A 15,000-nucleotide genomic window follows, 5' to 3' on the forward strand; every position below is an offset into this window, starting at 1 on the left:
CTTATTTCGTACGGCCATACCAGCCTGGCAACGCCCGATCTCGTCTGATCTCGGAAGCTAAGCAGGGTCGGGCCTGGTTAGTACTTGGATGGGAGACCGCCTGGGAATACCAGGTGCTGTATGCTCTTTTGCTCATTCACTTAGAAACTGAAATCTTGCAATATGCACAAGTAGTCCTTCATGAAAGGGGCTGGAAGCTGTTTTCATTTTGACACGAGAGAGAGAGAGAGAGAGACCACCTTGCATTGTCAATTGCTAAATCTGTATATGGATAAGTAGCCTATGGTTGTCAACTTATTTTGTACGGCTATACCAGCCTGGCAACGCCCGATCTCGTCTGATCTCGGAAGCTAAGCATGGTCGGGCCTGGTTAGTACTTGGATGGGAGACCGCCTGGGAATACCAGGTGCTGTATGCTCTTTTGCTCATTCACTTAGAAACTGAAATCTTGCAATATGCACAAGTAGTCCTTCATGAAAGGGGCTGGAAGCTGTTTTCATTTTGACACGAGAGAGAGAGAGACCACCTTGCATTGTCAATTGCTAAATCTGTATATGGATAAGTAGCCTATGGTTGTCAACTTATTTCGTACGGCCATACCAGCCTGGCAACACCCGATCTCGTCTGATCTCGGAAGCTAAGCAGGGTCGGGCCTGGTTAGTACTTGGATGGGAGACCGCCTGGGAATACCAGGTGCTGTATGCTCTTTTGCTCATTCACTTAGAAACTGAAATCTTGCAATATGCACAAGTAGTCCTTCATGAAAGGGGCTGGAAGCTGTTTTCATTTTGACACGAGAGAGAGAGAGAGAGAGAGAGACTACCTTGCATTGTCAATTGCTAAATCTGTATATGGATAAGTAGCCTATGGTTGTCAACTTATTTCGTACGGCCATACCAGCCTGGCAACGCCCGATCTTGTCTGATCTCGGAAGCTAAGCAGGGTCGGGCCTGGTTAGTACTTGGATGGGAGACCGCCTGGGAATACCAGGTGCTGTATGCTCTTTTGCTCATTCACTTAGAAACTGAAATCTTGCAATAAGCACAAGTAGTCCTTCATGAAAGGGGCTGGAAGCTGTTTTCATTTTGACACGAGAGAGAGAGAGAGAGAGACCACCTTGCATTGTCAATTGCTAAATCTGTATATGGATAAGTAGCCTATGGTTGTCAACTTATTTCGTACGGCCATACCAGCCTGGCAACGCCCGATCTCGTCTGATCTCGGAAGCTAAGCAGGGTCGGGCCTGGTTAGTACTTGGATGGGAGACCGCCTGGGAATACCAGGTGCTGTATGCTCTTTTGCTCATTCACTTAGAAACTGAAATCTTGCAATATGCACAAGTAGTCCTTCATGAAAGGGGCTGGAAGCTGTTTTCATTTTGACACGAGAGAGAGAGAGAGAGAAAGAGACCACCTTGCATTGTCAATTGCTAAATCTGTATATGGATAAGTAGCCTATGGTTGTCAACTTATTTTGTACGGCTATACCAGCCTGGCAACGCCCGATCTCGTCTGATCTCGGAAGCTAAGCATGGTCGGGCCTGGTTAGTACTTGGATGGGAGACCGCCTGGGAATACCAGGTGCTGTATGCTCTTTAGCTCATTCACTTAGAAACTGAAATCTTGCAATATGCACAAGTAGTCCTTCATGAAAGGGGCTGGAAGCTGTTTTCATTTTGACACGAGAGAGAGAGAGAGAGACCACCTTGCATTGTCAATTGCTAAATCTGTATATGGATAAGTAGCCTATGGTTGTCAACTTATTTCGTACGGCCATACCAGCCTGGCAACGCCCGATCTCGTCTGATCTCGGAGCTAAGCAGGGTCGGGCCTGGTTAGTACTTGGATGGGAGACCGCCTGGGAATACCAGGTGCTGTATGCTCTTTTGCTCATTCACTTAGAAACTGAAATCTTGCAATATGCACAAGTAGTCCTTCATGAAAGGGGCTGGAAGCTGTTTTCATTTTGACACGAGAGAGAGAGAGAGAGAGAGAGAGACCACCTTGCATTGTCAATTGCTAAATCTGTATATGGATAAGTAGCCTATGGTTGTCAACTTATTTTGTACGGCTATACCAGCCTGGCAACGCCCGATCTCGTCTGATCTCGGAAGCTAAGCATGGTCGGGCCTGGTTAGTACTTGGATGGGAGACCGCCTGGGAATACCAGGTGCTGTATGCTCTTTTGCTCATTCACTTAGAAACTGAAATCTTGCAATATGCACAAGTAGTCCTTCATGAAAGGGGCTGGAAGCTGTTTTCATTTTGACACGAGAGAGAGAGAGAGAGAGAGAGACCACCTTGCATTGTCAATTGCTAAATCTGTATATGGATAAGTAGCCTATGGTTGTCAACTTATTTCGTACGGCCATACCAGCCTGGCAACGCCCGATCTCGTCTGATCTCGGAAGCTAAGCAGGGTCGGGCCTGGTTAGTACTTGGATGGGAGACCGCCTGGGAATACCAGGTGCTGTATGCTCTTTTGCTCATTCACTTAGAAACTGAAATCTTGCAATATGCACAAGTAGTCCTTCATGAAAGGGGCTGGAAGCTGTTTTCATTTTGACACGAGAGAGAGAGAGAGAGAGACCACCTTGCATTGTCAATTGCTAAATCTGTATATGGATAAGTAGCCTATGGTTGTCAACTTATTTTGTACGGCTATACCAGCCTGGCAACGCCCGATCTCGTCTGATCTCGGAAGCTAAGCATGGTCGGGCCTGGTTAGTACTTGGATGGGAGACCGCCTGGGAATACCAGGTGCTGTATGCTCTTTTGCTCATTCACTTAGAAACTGAAATCTTGCAATATGCACAAGTAGTCCTTCATGAAAGGGGCTGGAAGCTGTTTTCATTTTGACACGAGAGAGAGAGAGAGAGAGAGAGAGAGACCACCTTGCATTGTCAATTGATAAATCTGTATATGGATAAGTAGCCTATGGTTGTCAACTTATTTCGTACGGCCATACCAGCCTGGCAACGCCCGATCTCGTCTGATCTCGGAAGCTAAGCAGGGTCGGGCCTGGTTAGTACTTGGATGGGAGACCGCCTGGGAATACCAGGTGCTGTATGCTCATTCACTTAGAAACTGAAATCTTGCAATATGCACAAGTAGTCCTTCATGAAAGGGGCTGGAAGCTGTTTTCATTTTGACACGAGAGAGAGAGAGAGAGAGAGAGACCACCTTGCATTGTCAATTGCTAAATCTGTATATGGATAAGTAGCCTATGGTTGTCAACTTATTTCGTACGGCCATACCAGCCTGGCAACGCCCGATCTCGTCTGATCTCGGAAGCTAAGCAGGGTCGGGCCTGGTTAGTACTTGGATGGGAGACCGCCTGGGAATACCAGGTGCTGTATGCTCTTTTGCTCATTCACTTAGAAACTGAAATCTTGCAATATGCACAAGTAGTCCTTCATGAAAGGGGCTGGAAGCTGTTTTCATTTTGACACGAGAGAGAGAGAGAGAGAGACCACCTTGCATTGTCAATTGCTAAATCTGTATATGGATAAGTAGCCTATGGTTGTCAACTTATTTTGTACGGCTATACCAGCCTGGCAACGCCCGATCTCGTCTGATCTCGGAAGCTAAGCATGGTCGGGCCTGGTTAGTACTTGGATGGGAGACCGCCTGGGAATACCAGGTGCTGTATGCTCTTTTGCTCATTCACTTAGAAACTGAAATCTTGCAATATGCACAAGTAGTCCTTCATGAAAGGGGCTGGAAGCTGTTTTCATTTTGACACGAGAGAGAGAGAGAGAGAGAGAGACCACCTTGCATTGTCAATTGCTAAATCTGTATATGGATAAGTAGCCTATGGTTGTCAACTTATTTCGTACGGCCATACCAGCCTGGCAACGCCCGATCTCGTCTGATCTCGGAAGCTAAGCAGGGTCGGGCCTGGTTAGTACTTGGATGGGAGACCGCCTGGGAATACCAGGTGCTGTATGCTCTTTTGCTCATTCACTTAGAAACTGAAATCTTGCAATATGCACAAGTAGTCCTTCATGAAAGGGGCTGGAAGCTGTTTTCATTTTGACACGAGAGAGAGAGAGAGAGAGACCACCTTGCATTGTCAATTGCTAAATCTGTATATGGATAAGTAGCCTATGGTTGTCAACTTATTTTGTACGGCTATACCAGCCTGGCAACGCCCGATCTCGTCTGATCTCGGAAGCTAAGCATGGTCGGGCCTGGTTAGTACTTGGATGGGAGACCGCCTGGGAATACCAGGTGCTGTATGCTCTTTTGCTCATTCACTTAGAAACTGAAATCTTGCAATATGCACAAGTAGTCCTTCATGAAAGGGGCTGGAAGCTGTTTTCATTTTGACACGAGAGAGAGAGAGAGAGAGAGAGAGAGACCACCTTGCATTGTCAATTGATAAATCTGTATATGGATAAGTAGCCTATGGTTGTCAACTTATTTCGTACGGCCATACCAGCCTGGCAACGCCCGATCTCGTCTGATCTCGGAAGCTAAGCAGGGTCGGGCCTGGTTAGTACTTGGATGGGAGACCGCCTGGGAATACCAGGTGCTGTATGCTCATTCACTTAGAAACTGAAATCTTGCAATATGCACAAGTAGTCCTTCATGAAAGGGGCTGGAAGCTGTTTTCATTTTGACACGAGAGAGAGAGAGAGAGAGAGAGAGAGAGAGAGAGAGAGAGAGAGAGAGAGAGAGAGAGAGAGAGAGAGAGACTACCTTGCATTGTCAATTGCTAAATCTGTATATGGATAAGTAGCCTATGGTTGTCAACTTATTTCGTACGGCCATACCAGCCTGGCAACGCCCGATCTCGTCTGATCTCGGAAGCTAAGCAGGGTCGGGCCTGGTTAGTACTTGGATGGGAGACCGCCTGGGAATACCAGGTGCTGTATGCTCTTTTGCTCATTCACTTAGAAACTGAAATCTTGCAATATGCACAAGTAGTCCTTCATGAAAGGGGCTGGAAGCTGTTTTCATTTTGACACGAGAGAGAGAGAGAGAGAGACCACTTTGCATTGTCAATTGCTAAATCTGTATATGGATAAGTAGCCTATGGTTGTCAACTTATTTTGTACGGCTATACCAGCCTGGCAACGCCCGATCTCGTCTGATCTCGGAAGCTAAGCATGGTCGGGCCTGGTTAGTACTTGGATGGGAGACCGCCTGGGAATACCAGGTGCTGTATGCTCTTTTGCTCATTCACTTAGAAACTGAAATCTTGCAATATGCACAAGTAGTCCTTCATGAAAGGGGCTGGAAGCTGTTTTCATTTTGACACGAGAGAGAGAGAGAGAGAGAGAGAGAGAGAGAGAGACTACCTTGCATTGTCAATTGCTAAATCTGTATATGGATAAGTAGCCTATGGTTGTCAACTTATTTCGTACGGCCATACCAGCCTGGCAACGCCCGATCTCGTCTGATCTCGGAAGCTAAGCAGGGTCGGGCCTGGTTAGTACTTGGATGGGAGACCGCCTGGGAATACCAGGTGCTGTATGCTCTTTTGCTCATTCACTTAGAAACTGAAATCTTGCAATATGCACAAGTAGTCCTTCATGAAAGGGGCTGGAAGCTGTTTTCATTTTGACACGAGAGAGAGAGAGAGAGAGAGAGACCACCTTGCATTGTCAATTGCTAAATCTGTATATGGATAAGTAGCCTATGGTTGTCAACTTATTTCGTACGGCCATACCAGCCTGGCAACGCCCGATCTCGTCTGATCTCGGAAGCTAAGCAGGGTCGGGCCTGGTTAGTACTTGGATGGGAGACCGCCTGGGAATACCAGGTGCTGTATGCTCTTTTGCTCATTCACTTAGAAACTGAAATCTTGCAATATGCACAAGTAGTCCTTCATGAAAGGGGCTGGAAGCTGTTTTCATTTTGACACGAGAGAGAGAGAGAGAGAGAGAGACCACCTTGCATTGTCAATTGCTAAATCTGTATATGGATAAGTAGCCTATGGTTGTCAACTTATTTTGTACGGCTATACCAGCCTGGCAACGCCCGATCTCGTCTGATCTCGGAAGCTAAGCATGGTCGGGCCTGGTTAGTACTTGGATGGGAGACCGCCTGGGAATACCAGGTGCTGTATGCTCTTTTGCTCATTCACTTAGAAACTGAAATCTTGTAATATGCACAAGTAGTCCTTCATGAAAGGGGCTGGAAGCTGTTTTCATTTTGACACGAGAGAGAGAGAGAGAGACCACCTTGCATTGTCAATTGCTAAATCTGTATATGGATAAGTAGCCTATGGTTGTCAACTTATTTCGTACGGCCATACCAGCCTGGCAACGCCCGATCTCGTCTGATCTCGGAGCTTAGCAGGGTCGGGCCTGGTTAGTACTTGGATGGGAGACCGCCTGGGAATACCAGGTGCTGTATGCTCTTTTGCTCATTCACTTAGAAACTGAAATCTTGCAATATGCACAAGTAGTCCTTCATGAAAGGGGCTGGAAGCTGTTTTCATTTTGACACGAGAGAGAGAGAGAGAGAGACCACCTTGCATTGTCAATTGCTAAATCTGTATATGGATAAGTAGCCTATGGTTGTCAACTTATTTTGTACGGCTATACCAGCCTGGCAACGCCCGATCTCGTCTGATCTCGGAAGCTAAGCATGGTCGGGCCTGGTTAGTACTTGGATGGGAGACCGCCTGGGAATACCAGGTGCTGTATGCTCTTTTGCTCATTCACTTAGAAACTGAAATCTTGCAATATGCACAAGTAGTCCTTCATGAAAGGGGCTGGAAGCTGTTTTCATTTTGACACGAGAGAGAGAGAGAGAGAGAGAGAGAGACCACCTTGCATTGTCAATTGCTAAATCTGTATATGGATAAGTAGCCTATGGTTGTCAACTTATTTCGTACGGCCATACCAGCCTGGCAACGCCCGATCTCGTCTGATCTCGGAAGCTAAGCAGGGTCGGGCCTGGTTAGTACTTGGATGGGAGACCGCCTGGGAATACCAGGTGCTGTATGCTCATTCACTTAGAAACTGAAATCTTGCAATATGCACAAGTAGTCCTTCATGAAAGGGGCTGGAAGCTGTTTTCATTTTGACACGAGAGAGAGAGAGAGAGAGAGAGAGAGAGAGAGAGAGACCACCTTGCATTGTCAATTGCTAAATCTGTATATGGATAAGTAGCCTATGGTTGTCAACTTATTTTGTACGGCTATACCAGCCTGGCAACGCCCGATCTCGTCTGATCTCGGAAGCTAAGCATGGTCGGGCCTGGTTAGTACTTGGATGGGAGACCGCCTGGGAATACCAGGTGCTGTATGCTCTTTTGCTCATTCACTTAGAAACTGAAATCTTGCAATATGCACAAGTAGTCCTTCATGAAAGGGGCTGGAAGCTGTTTTCATTTTGACACGAGAGAGAGAGAGAGAGAGAGAGAGAGAGAGAGAGACTACCTTGCATTGTCAATTGCTAAATCTGTATATGGATAAGTAGCCTATGGTTGTCAACTTATTTCGTACGGCCATACCAGCCTGGCAACGCCCGATCTCGTCTGATCTCGGAAGCTAAGCAGGGTCGGGCCTGGTTAGTACTTGGATGGGAGACCGCCTGGGAATACCAGGTGCTGTATGCTCTTTTGCTCATTCACTTAGAAACTGAAATCTTGCAATATGCACAAGTAGTCCTTCATGAAAGGGGCTGGAAGCTGTTTTCATTTTGACACGAGAGAGAGAGAGAGAGAGAGAGAGACCACCTTGCATTGTCAATTGCTAAATCTGTATATGGATAAGTAGCCTATGGTTGTCAACTTATTTCGTACGGCCATACCAGCCTGGCAACGCCCGATCTCGTCTGATCTCGGAAGCTAAGCAGGGTCGGGCCTGGTTAGTACTTGGATGGGAGACCGCCTGGGAATACCAGGTGCTGTATGCTCTTTTGCTCATTCACTTAGAAACTGAAATCTTGCAATATGCACAAGTAGTCCTTCATGAAAGGGGCTGGAAGCTGTTTTCATTTTGACACGAGAGAGAGAGAGAGAGAGAGAGACCACCTTGCATTGTCAATTGCTAAATCTGTATATGGATAAGTAGCCTATGGTTGTCAACTTATTTTGTACGGCTATACCAGCCTGGCAACGCCCGATCTCGTCTGATCTCGGAAGCTAAGCATGGTCGGGCCTGGTTAGTACTTGGATGGGAGACCGCCTGGGAATACCAGGTGCTGTATGCTCTTTTGCTCATTCACTTAGAAACTGAAATCTTGTAATATGCACAAGTAGTCCTTCATGAAAGGGGCTGGAAGCTGTTTTCATTTTGACACGAGAGAGAGAGAGAGAGACCACCTTGCATTGTCAATTGCTAAATCTGTATATGGATAAGTAGCCTATGGTTGTCAACTTATTTCGTACGGCCATACCAGCCTGGCAACGCCCGATCTCGTCTGATCTCGGAGCTTAGCAGGGTCGGGCCTGGTTAGTACTTGGATGGGAGACCGCCTGGGAATACCAGGTGCTGTATGCTCTTTTGCTCATTCACTTAGAAACTGAAATCTTGCAATATGCACAAGTAGTCCTTCATGAAAGGGGCTGGAAGCTGTTTTCATTTTGACACGAGAGAGAGAGAGAGAGAGACCACCTTGCATTGTCAATTGCTAAATCTGTATATGGATAAGTAGCCTATGGTTGTCAACTTATTTTGTACGGCTATACCAGCCTGGCAACGCCCGATCTCGTCTGATCTCGGAAGCTAAGCATGGTCGGGCCTGGTTAGTACTTGGATGGGAGACCGCCTGGGAATACCAGGTGCTGTATGCTCTTTTGCTCATTCACTTAGAAACTGAAATCTTGCAATATGCACAAGTAGTCCTTCATGAAAGGGGCTGGAAGCTGTTTTCATTTTGACACGAGAGAGAGAGAGAGAGAGAGAGAGAGACCACCTTGCATTGTCAATTGCTAAATCTGTATATGGATAAGTAGCCTATGGTTGTCAACTTATTTCGTACGGCCATACCAGCCTGGCAACGCCCGATCTCGTCTGATCTCGGAAGCTAAGCAGGGTCGGGCCTGGTTAGTACTTGGATGGGAGACCGCCTGGGAATACCAGGTGCTGTATGCTCATTCACTTAGAAACTGAAATCTTGCAATATGCACAAGTAGTCCTTCATGAAAGGGGCTGGAAGCTGTTTTCATTTTGACACGAGAGAGAGAGAGAGAGAGAGAGAGAGAGAGAGAGAGAGACCACCTTGCATTGTCAATTGCTAAATCTGTATATGGATAAGTAGCCTATGGTTGTCAACTTATTTTGTACGGCTATACCAGCCTGGCAACGCCCGATCTCGTCTGATCTCGGAAGCTAAGCATGGTCGGGCCTGGTTAGTACTTGGATGGGAGACCGCCTGGGAATACCAGGTGCTGTATGCTCTTTTGCTCATTCACTTAGAAACTGAAATCTTGCAATATGCACAAGTAGTCCTTCATGAAAGGGGCTGGAAGCTGTTTTCATTTTGACACGAGAGAGAGAGAGAGAGAGACCACCTTGCATTGTCAATTGCTAAATCTGTATATGGATAAGTAGCCTATGGTTGTCAACTTATTTCGTACGGCCATACCAGCCTGGCAACGCCCGATCTCGTCTGATCTCGGAAGCTAAGCAGGGTCGGGCCTGGTTAGTACTTGGATGGGAGACCGCCTGGGAATACCAGGTGCTGTATGCTCTTTTGCTCATTCACTTAGAAACTGAAATCTTGCAATATGCACAAGTAGTCCTTCATGAAAGGGGCTGGAAGCTGTTTTCATTTTGACACGAGAGAGAGAGAGAGAGAGAGAGACCACCTTGCATTGTCAATTGCTAAATCTGTATATGGATAAGTAGCCTATGGTTGTCAACTTATTTTGTACGGCTATACCAGCCTGGCAACGCCCGATCTCGTCTGATCTCGGAAGCTAAGCATGGTCGGGCCTGGTTAGTACTTGGATGGGAGACCGCCTGGGAATACCAGGTGCTGTATGCTCTTTTGCTCATTCACTTAGAAACTGAAATCTTGCAATATGCACAAGTAGTCCTTCATGAAAGGGGCTGGAAGCTGTTTTCATTTTGACACGAAAGAGAGAGAGAGAGACCACCTTGCATTGTCAATTGCTAAATCTGTATATGGATAAGTAGCCTATGGTTGTCAACTTATTTCGTACGGCCATACCAGCCTGGCAACGCCCGATCTCGTCTGATCTCGGAAGCTAAGCAGGGTCGGGCCTGGTTAGTACTTGGATGGGAGACCGCCTGGGAATACCAGGTGCTGTATGCTCTTTTGCTCATTCACTTAGAAACTGAAATCTTGCAATATGCACAAGTAGTCCTTCATGAAAGGGGCTGGAAGCTGTTTTCATTTTGACACGAGAGAGAGAGAGAGAGAGAGAGAGAGACTACCTTGCGTTGTCAATTGCTAAATCTGTATATGGATAAGTAGCCTATGGTTGTCAACTTATTTCGTACGGCCATACCAGCCTGGCAACGCCCGATCTCGTCTGATCTCGGAAGCTAAGCAGGGTCGGGCCTGGTTAGTACTTGGATGGGAGACCGCCTGGGAATACCAGGTGCTGTATGCTCTTTTGCTCATTCACTTAGGAACTGACATCTTGCAATATGCACAAGTAGTCCTTCATGAAAGGGGCTGGAAGCTGTTTTCATTTTGACACGAGAGAGAGAGAGAGAGAGAGACCACCTTGCATTGTCAATTGCTAAATCTGTATATGGATAAGTAGCCTATGGTTGTCAACTTATTTCGTACGGCCATACCAGCCTGGCAACGCCCGATCTCGTCTGATCTCGGAAGCTAAGCAGGGTTGGGCCTGGTTAGTACTTGGATGGGAGACCGCCTGGGAATACCAGGTGCTGTATGCTCTTTTGCTCATTCACTTAGAAACTGAAATCTTGCAATATGCACAAGTAGTCCTTCATGAAAGGGGCTGGAAGCTGTTTTCATTTTGACACGAGAGAGAGAGAGAGAGAGAGAGAGAGACCACCTTGCATTGTCAATTGCTAAATCTGTATATGGATAAGTAGCCTATGGTTGTCAACTTATTTTGTACGGCTATACCAGCCTGGCAACGCCCGATCTCGTCTGATCTCGGAAGCTAAGCATGGTCGGGCCTGGTTAGTACTTGGATGGGAGACCGCCTGGGAATACCAGGTGCTGTATGCTCTTTTGCTCATTCACTTAGAAACTGAAATCTTGCAATATGCACAAGTAGTCCTTCATGAAAGGGGCTGGAAGCTGTTTTCATTTTGACACGAGAGAGAGAGAGAGAGAGAGAGAGAGACTACCTTGCATTGTCAATTGCTAAATCTGTATATGGATAAGTAGCCTATGGTTGTCAACTTATTTCGTACGGCCATACCAGCCTGGCAACGCCCGATCTCGTCTGATCTCGGAAGCTAAGCAGGGTCGGGCCTGGTTAGTACTTGGATGGGAGACCGCCTGGGAATACCAGGTGCTGTATGCTCTTTTGCTCATTCACTTAGAAACTGAAATCTTGCAATATGCACAAGTAGTCCTTCATGAAAGGGGCTGGAAGCTGTTTTCATTTTGACACGAGAGAGAGAGAGAGAGAGAGAGAGAGAGACTACCTTGCATTGTCAATTGCTAAATCTGTATATGGATAAGTAGCCTATGGTTGTCAACTTATTTCGTACGGCCATACCAGCCTGGCAACGCCCGATCTCGTCTGATCTCGGAAGCTAAGCAGGGTCGGGCCTGGTTAGTACTTGGATGGGAGACCGCCTGGGAATACCAGGTGCTGTATGCTCTTTTGCTCATTCACTTAGAAACTGAAATCTTGCAATATGCACAAGTAGTCCTTCATGAAAGGGGCTGGAAGCTGTTTTCATTTTGACACGAGAGAGAGAGAGAGAGAGAGAGACCACCTTGCATTGTCAATTGCTAAATCTGTATATGGATAAGTAGCCTATGGTTGTCAACTTATTTCGTACGGCCATACCAGCCTGGCAACGCCCGATCTCGTCTGATCTCGGAAGCTAAGCAGGGTCGGGCCTGGTTAGTACTTGGATGGGAGACCGCCTGGGAATACCAGGTGCTGTATGCTCTTTTGCTCATTCACTTAGAAACTGAAATCTTGCAATATGCACAAGTAGTCCTTCATGAAAGGGGCTGGAAGCTGTTTTCATTTTGACACGAGAGAGAGAGAGAGAGAGAGAGACCACCTTGCATTGTCAATTGCTAAATCTGTATATGGATAAGTAGCCTATGGTTGTCAACTTATTTTGTACGGCTATACCAGCCTGGCAACGCCCGATCTCGTCTGATCTCGGAAGCTAAGCATGGTCGGGCCTGGTTAGTACTTGGATGGGAGACCGCCTGGGAATACCAGGTGCTGTATGCTCTTTTGCTCATTCACTTAGAAACTGAAATCTTGTAATATGCACAAGTAGTCCTTCATGAAAGGGGCTGGAAGCTGTTTTCATTTTGACACGAGAGAGAGAGAGAGAGACCACCTTGCATTGTCAATTGCTAAATCTGTATATGGATAAGTAGCCTATGGTTGTCAACTTATTTCGTACGGCCATACCAGCCTGGCAACGCCCGATCTCGTCTGATCTCGGAGCTTAGCAGGGTCGGGCCTGGTTAGTACTTGGATGGGAGACCGCCTGGGAATACCAGGTGCTGTATGCTCTTTTGCTCATTCACTTAGAAACTGAAATCTTGCAATATGCACAAGTAGTCCTTCATGAAAGGGGCTGGAAGCTGTTTTCATTTTGACACGAGAGAGAGAGAGAGAGAGACCACCTTGCATTGTCAATTGCTAAATCTGTATATGGATAAGTAGCCTATGGTTGTCAACTTATTTTGTACGGCTATACCAGCCTGGCAACGCCCGATCTCGTCTGATCTCGGAAGCTAAGCATGGTCGGGCCTGGTTAGTACTTGGATGGGAGACCGCCTGGGAATACCAGGTGCTGTATGCTCTTTTGCTCATTCACTTAGAAACTGAAATCTTGCAATATGCACAAGTAGTCCTTCATGAAAGGGGCTGGAAGCTGTTTTCATTTTGACACGAGAGAGAGAGAGAGAGAGAGAGAGAGACCACCTTGCATTGTCAATTGCTAAATCTGTATATGGATAAGTAGCCTATGGTTGTCAACTTATTTCGTACGGCCATACCAGCCTGGCAACGCCCGATCTCGTCTGATCTCGGAAGCTAAGCAGGGTCGGGCCTGGTTAGTACTTGGATGGGAGACCGCCTGGGAATACCAGGTGCTGTATGCTCATTCACTTAGAAACTGAAATCTTGCAATATGCACAAGTAGTCCTTCATGAAAGGGGCTGGAAGCTGTTTTCATTTTGACACGAGAGAGAGAGAGAGAGAGAGAGAGAGAGAGAGAGACCACCTTGCATTGTCAATTGCTAAATCTGTATATGGATAAGTAGCCTATGGTTGTCAACTTATTTTGTACGGCTATACCAGCCTGGCAACGCCCGATCTCGTCTGATCTCGGAAGCTAAGCATGGTCGGGCCTGGTTAGTACTTGGATGGGAGACCGCCTGGGAATACCAGGTGCTGTATGCTCTTTTGCTCATTCACTTAGAAACTGAAATCTTGCAATATGCACAAGTAGTCCTTCATGAAAGGGGCTGGAAGCTGTTTTCATTTTGACACGAGAGAGAGAGAGAGAGAGAGAGACCACCTTGCATTGTCAATTGCTAAATCTGTATATGGATAAGTAGCCTATGGTTGTCAACTTATTTCGTACGGCCATACCAGCCTGGCAACGCCCGATCTCGTCTGATCTCGGAAGCTAAGCAGGGTCGGGCCTGGTTAGTACTTGGATGGGAGACCGCCTGGGAATACCAGGTGCTGTATGCTCTTTTGCTCATTCACTTAGAAACTGAAATCTTGCAATATGCACAAGTAGTCCTTCATGAAAGGGGCTGGAAGCTGTTTTCATTTTGACACGAGAGAGAGAGAGAGAGAGAGAGACCACCTTGCATTGTCAATTGCTAAATCTGTATATGGATAAGTAGCCTATGGTTGTCAACTTATTTTGTACGGCTATACCAGCCTGGCAACGCCCGATCTCGTCTGATCTCGGAAGCTAAGCATGGTCGGGCCTGGTTAGTACTTGGATGGGAGACCGCCTGGGAATACCAGGTGCTGTATGCTCTTTTGCTCATTCACTTAGAAACTGAAATCTTGCAATATGCACAAGTAGTCCTTCATGAAAGGGGCTGGAAGCTGTTTTCATTTTGACACGAAAGAGAGAGAGAGAGACCACCTTGCATTGTCAATTGCTAAATCTGTATATGGATAAGTAGCCTATGGTTGTCAACTTATTTCGTACGGCCATACCAGCCTGGCAACGCCCGATCTCGTCTGATCTCGGAAGCTAAGCAGGGTCGGGCCTGGTTAGTACTTGGATGGGAGACCGCCTGGGAATACCAGGTGCTGTATGCTCTTTTGCTCATTCACTTAGAAACTGAAATCTTGCAATATGCACAAGTAGTCCTTCATGAAAGGGGCTGGAAGCTGTTTTCATTTTGACACGAGAGAGAGAGAGAGAGAGAGAGAGAGACTACCTTGCGTTGTCAATTGCTAAATCTGTATATGGATAAGTAGCCTATGGTTGTCAACTTATTTCGTACGGCCATACCAGCCTGGCAACGCCCGATCTCGTCTGATCTCGGAAGCTAAGCAGGGTCGGGCCTGGTTAGTACTTGGATGGGAGACCGCCTGGGAATACCAGGTGCTGTATGCTCTTTTGCTCATTCACTTAGGAACTGACATCTTGCAATATGCACAAGTAGTCCTTCATGAAAGGGGCTGGAAGCTGTTTTCATTTTGACACGAGAGAGAGAGAGAGAGAGAGAGACCACCTTGCATTGTCAATTGCTAAATCTGTATATGGATAAGTAGCCTATGGTTGTCAACTTATTTCGTACGGCCATACCAGCCTGGCAACGCCCGATCTCGTCTGATCTCGGAAGCTAAGCAGGGTTGGGCCTGGTTAGTACTTGGATGGGAGACCGCCTGGGAATACCAGGTGCTGTAT

The 15,000-nt window shown here is 46.8% G+C and overlaps 28 non-coding genes and 23 pseudogenes across 28 annotated transcripts in view; all 51 read left to right on the forward strand.

Annotated features, from left to right (window-relative positions):
• The first annotated feature begins 6 nt into the window (after window positions 1-6).
• Window positions 7-125, forward strand: LOC146242162 (5S ribosomal RNA). The gene has a single exon (XR_014737093.1). It is a non-coding gene; the product is annotated as a 5S ribosomal RNA (ribosomal RNA).
• A 174-nt stretch (window positions 126-299) lies between these two features.
• LOC146242163 (5S ribosomal RNA) lies at window positions 300-418 on the forward strand (annotated as a pseudogene).
• A 168-nt stretch (window positions 419-586) lies between these two features.
• On the forward strand, window positions 587-705 carry LOC146242164 (5S ribosomal RNA). The gene has a single exon (XR_014735363.1). It is a non-coding gene; the product is annotated as a 5S ribosomal RNA (ribosomal RNA).
• Window positions 706-883: 178 nt separating this feature from the next.
• Window positions 884-1,002, forward strand: LOC146242165 (5S ribosomal RNA). The gene has a single exon (XR_014734758.1). It is a non-coding gene; the product is annotated as a 5S ribosomal RNA (ribosomal RNA).
• A 174-nt stretch (window positions 1,003-1,176) lies between these two features.
• On the forward strand, window positions 1,177-1,295 carry LOC146242166 (5S ribosomal RNA). Its single transcript, XR_014737094.1, has one exon. It is a non-coding gene; the product is annotated as a 5S ribosomal RNA (ribosomal RNA).
• A 178-nt stretch (window positions 1,296-1,473) lies between these two features.
• LOC146242167 (5S ribosomal RNA) lies at window positions 1,474-1,592 on the forward strand (annotated as a pseudogene).
• Window positions 1,593-1,764: 172 nt separating this feature from the next.
• LOC146242168 (5S ribosomal RNA) lies at window positions 1,765-1,882 on the forward strand (annotated as a pseudogene).
• A 180-nt stretch (window positions 1,883-2,062) lies between these two features.
• On the forward strand, window positions 2,063-2,181 carry LOC146242169 (5S ribosomal RNA; annotated as a pseudogene).
• A 178-nt stretch (window positions 2,182-2,359) lies between these two features.
• On the forward strand, window positions 2,360-2,478 carry LOC146242170 (5S ribosomal RNA). The gene has a single exon (XR_014737095.1). It is a non-coding gene; the product is annotated as a 5S ribosomal RNA (ribosomal RNA).
• A 174-nt stretch (window positions 2,479-2,652) lies between these two features.
• Window positions 2,653-2,771, forward strand: LOC146242171 (5S ribosomal RNA; annotated as a pseudogene).
• A 182-nt stretch (window positions 2,772-2,953) lies between these two features.
• On the forward strand, window positions 2,954-3,072 carry LOC146242172 (5S ribosomal RNA). The gene has a single exon (XR_014737097.1). It is a non-coding gene; the product is annotated as a 5S ribosomal RNA (ribosomal RNA).
• Window positions 3,073-3,242: 170 nt separating this feature from the next.
• LOC146242173 (5S ribosomal RNA) lies at window positions 3,243-3,361 on the forward strand. Its single transcript, XR_014737098.1, has one exon. It is a non-coding gene; the product is annotated as a 5S ribosomal RNA (ribosomal RNA).
• Window positions 3,362-3,535: 174 nt separating this feature from the next.
• On the forward strand, window positions 3,536-3,654 carry LOC146242174 (5S ribosomal RNA; annotated as a pseudogene).
• A 178-nt stretch (window positions 3,655-3,832) lies between these two features.
• On the forward strand, window positions 3,833-3,951 carry LOC146242175 (5S ribosomal RNA). Its single transcript, XR_014737099.1, has one exon. It is a non-coding gene; the product is annotated as a 5S ribosomal RNA (ribosomal RNA).
• A 174-nt stretch (window positions 3,952-4,125) lies between these two features.
• Window positions 4,126-4,244, forward strand: LOC146242176 (5S ribosomal RNA; annotated as a pseudogene).
• A 182-nt stretch (window positions 4,245-4,426) lies between these two features.
• Window positions 4,427-4,545, forward strand: LOC146242177 (5S ribosomal RNA). The gene has a single exon (XR_014737101.1). It is a non-coding gene; the product is annotated as a 5S ribosomal RNA (ribosomal RNA).
• Window positions 4,546-4,763: 218 nt separating this feature from the next.
• On the forward strand, window positions 4,764-4,882 carry LOC146242178 (5S ribosomal RNA). Its single transcript, XR_014737102.1, has one exon. It is a non-coding gene; the product is annotated as a 5S ribosomal RNA (ribosomal RNA).
• A 174-nt stretch (window positions 4,883-5,056) lies between these two features.
• On the forward strand, window positions 5,057-5,175 carry LOC146242179 (5S ribosomal RNA; annotated as a pseudogene).
• Window positions 5,176-5,365: 190 nt separating this feature from the next.
• LOC146242180 (5S ribosomal RNA) lies at window positions 5,366-5,484 on the forward strand. Its single transcript, XR_014737103.1, has one exon. It is a non-coding gene; the product is annotated as a 5S ribosomal RNA (ribosomal RNA).
• A 178-nt stretch (window positions 5,485-5,662) lies between these two features.
• Window positions 5,663-5,781, forward strand: LOC146242181 (5S ribosomal RNA). Its single transcript, XR_014737104.1, has one exon. It is a non-coding gene; the product is annotated as a 5S ribosomal RNA (ribosomal RNA).
• Window positions 5,782-5,959: 178 nt separating this feature from the next.
• On the forward strand, window positions 5,960-6,078 carry LOC146242182 (5S ribosomal RNA; annotated as a pseudogene).
• Window positions 6,079-6,250: 172 nt separating this feature from the next.
• Window positions 6,251-6,368, forward strand: LOC146242183 (5S ribosomal RNA; annotated as a pseudogene).
• A 174-nt stretch (window positions 6,369-6,542) lies between these two features.
• On the forward strand, window positions 6,543-6,661 carry LOC146242184 (5S ribosomal RNA; annotated as a pseudogene).
• A 182-nt stretch (window positions 6,662-6,843) lies between these two features.
• LOC146242185 (5S ribosomal RNA) lies at window positions 6,844-6,962 on the forward strand. The gene has a single exon (XR_014737105.1). It is a non-coding gene; the product is annotated as a 5S ribosomal RNA (ribosomal RNA).
• A 184-nt stretch (window positions 6,963-7,146) lies between these two features.
• On the forward strand, window positions 7,147-7,265 carry LOC146242186 (5S ribosomal RNA; annotated as a pseudogene).
• Window positions 7,266-7,455: 190 nt separating this feature from the next.
• Window positions 7,456-7,574, forward strand: LOC146242187 (5S ribosomal RNA). Its single transcript, XR_014737106.1, has one exon. It is a non-coding gene; the product is annotated as a 5S ribosomal RNA (ribosomal RNA).
• Window positions 7,575-7,754: 180 nt separating this feature from the next.
• LOC146242188 (5S ribosomal RNA) lies at window positions 7,755-7,873 on the forward strand. Its single transcript, XR_014737108.1, has one exon. It is a non-coding gene; the product is annotated as a 5S ribosomal RNA (ribosomal RNA).
• A 178-nt stretch (window positions 7,874-8,051) lies between these two features.
• LOC146242189 (5S ribosomal RNA) lies at window positions 8,052-8,170 on the forward strand (annotated as a pseudogene).
• Window positions 8,171-8,342: 172 nt separating this feature from the next.
• LOC146242190 (5S ribosomal RNA) lies at window positions 8,343-8,460 on the forward strand (annotated as a pseudogene).
• Window positions 8,461-8,634: 174 nt separating this feature from the next.
• Window positions 8,635-8,753, forward strand: LOC146242191 (5S ribosomal RNA; annotated as a pseudogene).
• Window positions 8,754-8,935: 182 nt separating this feature from the next.
• On the forward strand, window positions 8,936-9,054 carry LOC146242192 (5S ribosomal RNA). The gene has a single exon (XR_014737109.1). It is a non-coding gene; the product is annotated as a 5S ribosomal RNA (ribosomal RNA).
• A 186-nt stretch (window positions 9,055-9,240) lies between these two features.
• LOC146242193 (5S ribosomal RNA) lies at window positions 9,241-9,359 on the forward strand (annotated as a pseudogene).
• A 174-nt stretch (window positions 9,360-9,533) lies between these two features.
• Window positions 9,534-9,652, forward strand: LOC146242194 (5S ribosomal RNA). Its single transcript, XR_014737110.1, has one exon. It is a non-coding gene; the product is annotated as a 5S ribosomal RNA (ribosomal RNA).
• A 178-nt stretch (window positions 9,653-9,830) lies between these two features.
• On the forward strand, window positions 9,831-9,949 carry LOC146242195 (5S ribosomal RNA; annotated as a pseudogene).
• A 172-nt stretch (window positions 9,950-10,121) lies between these two features.
• LOC146242196 (5S ribosomal RNA) lies at window positions 10,122-10,240 on the forward strand. Its single transcript, XR_014737111.1, has one exon. It is a non-coding gene; the product is annotated as a 5S ribosomal RNA (ribosomal RNA).
• Window positions 10,241-10,422: 182 nt separating this feature from the next.
• On the forward strand, window positions 10,423-10,541 carry LOC146242197 (5S ribosomal RNA). Its single transcript, XR_014737113.1, has one exon. It is a non-coding gene; the product is annotated as a 5S ribosomal RNA (ribosomal RNA).
• Window positions 10,542-10,717: 176 nt separating this feature from the next.
• On the forward strand, window positions 10,718-10,836 carry LOC146242198 (5S ribosomal RNA). Its single transcript, XR_014737467.1, has one exon. It is a non-coding gene; the product is annotated as a 5S ribosomal RNA (ribosomal RNA).
• Window positions 10,837-11,018: 182 nt separating this feature from the next.
• LOC146242199 (5S ribosomal RNA) lies at window positions 11,019-11,137 on the forward strand (annotated as a pseudogene).
• Window positions 11,138-11,319: 182 nt separating this feature from the next.
• LOC146242200 (5S ribosomal RNA) lies at window positions 11,320-11,438 on the forward strand. Its single transcript, XR_014737114.1, has one exon. It is a non-coding gene; the product is annotated as a 5S ribosomal RNA (ribosomal RNA).
• A 184-nt stretch (window positions 11,439-11,622) lies between these two features.
• Window positions 11,623-11,741, forward strand: LOC146242201 (5S ribosomal RNA). The gene has a single exon (XR_014737115.1). It is a non-coding gene; the product is annotated as a 5S ribosomal RNA (ribosomal RNA).
• A 178-nt stretch (window positions 11,742-11,919) lies between these two features.
• LOC146242202 (5S ribosomal RNA) lies at window positions 11,920-12,038 on the forward strand. Its single transcript, XR_014737116.1, has one exon. It is a non-coding gene; the product is annotated as a 5S ribosomal RNA (ribosomal RNA).
• Window positions 12,039-12,216: 178 nt separating this feature from the next.
• LOC146242203 (5S ribosomal RNA) lies at window positions 12,217-12,335 on the forward strand (annotated as a pseudogene).
• A 172-nt stretch (window positions 12,336-12,507) lies between these two features.
• On the forward strand, window positions 12,508-12,625 carry LOC146242204 (5S ribosomal RNA; annotated as a pseudogene).
• Window positions 12,626-12,799: 174 nt separating this feature from the next.
• On the forward strand, window positions 12,800-12,918 carry LOC146242205 (5S ribosomal RNA; annotated as a pseudogene).
• Window positions 12,919-13,100: 182 nt separating this feature from the next.
• Window positions 13,101-13,219, forward strand: LOC146242206 (5S ribosomal RNA). The gene has a single exon (XR_014737117.1). It is a non-coding gene; the product is annotated as a 5S ribosomal RNA (ribosomal RNA).
• A 182-nt stretch (window positions 13,220-13,401) lies between these two features.
• On the forward strand, window positions 13,402-13,520 carry LOC146242207 (5S ribosomal RNA; annotated as a pseudogene).
• A 178-nt stretch (window positions 13,521-13,698) lies between these two features.
• On the forward strand, window positions 13,699-13,817 carry LOC146242208 (5S ribosomal RNA). The gene has a single exon (XR_014737119.1). It is a non-coding gene; the product is annotated as a 5S ribosomal RNA (ribosomal RNA).
• Window positions 13,818-13,995: 178 nt separating this feature from the next.
• LOC146242209 (5S ribosomal RNA) lies at window positions 13,996-14,114 on the forward strand (annotated as a pseudogene).
• A 172-nt stretch (window positions 14,115-14,286) lies between these two features.
• LOC146242210 (5S ribosomal RNA) lies at window positions 14,287-14,405 on the forward strand. Its single transcript, XR_014737120.1, has one exon. It is a non-coding gene; the product is annotated as a 5S ribosomal RNA (ribosomal RNA).
• A 182-nt stretch (window positions 14,406-14,587) lies between these two features.
• On the forward strand, window positions 14,588-14,706 carry LOC146242211 (5S ribosomal RNA). The gene has a single exon (XR_014737121.1). It is a non-coding gene; the product is annotated as a 5S ribosomal RNA (ribosomal RNA).
• Window positions 14,707-14,884: 178 nt separating this feature from the next.
• The window catches only part of LOC146242212 (5S ribosomal RNA), a 119-nt gene continuing 3 nt past the window's right edge, over window positions 14,885-15,000 (forward strand). Inside the window, exon 1 of the ribosomal RNA XR_014737479.1 lies at window positions 14,885-15,000. This exon is cut by the window's right edge and continues 3 nt beyond it. This is a non-coding gene — a ribosomal RNA (5S ribosomal RNA).

Source organism: Hypomesus nipponensis, chromosome 20 (genome assembly GCF_054491055.1).
Source record: "Hypomesus nipponensis isolate SF chromosome 20, ASM5449105v1, whole genome shotgun sequence".
NCBI classification, from domain to species: domain Eukaryota; kingdom Metazoa; phylum Chordata; class Actinopteri; order Osmeriformes; family Osmeridae; genus Hypomesus; species Hypomesus nipponensis.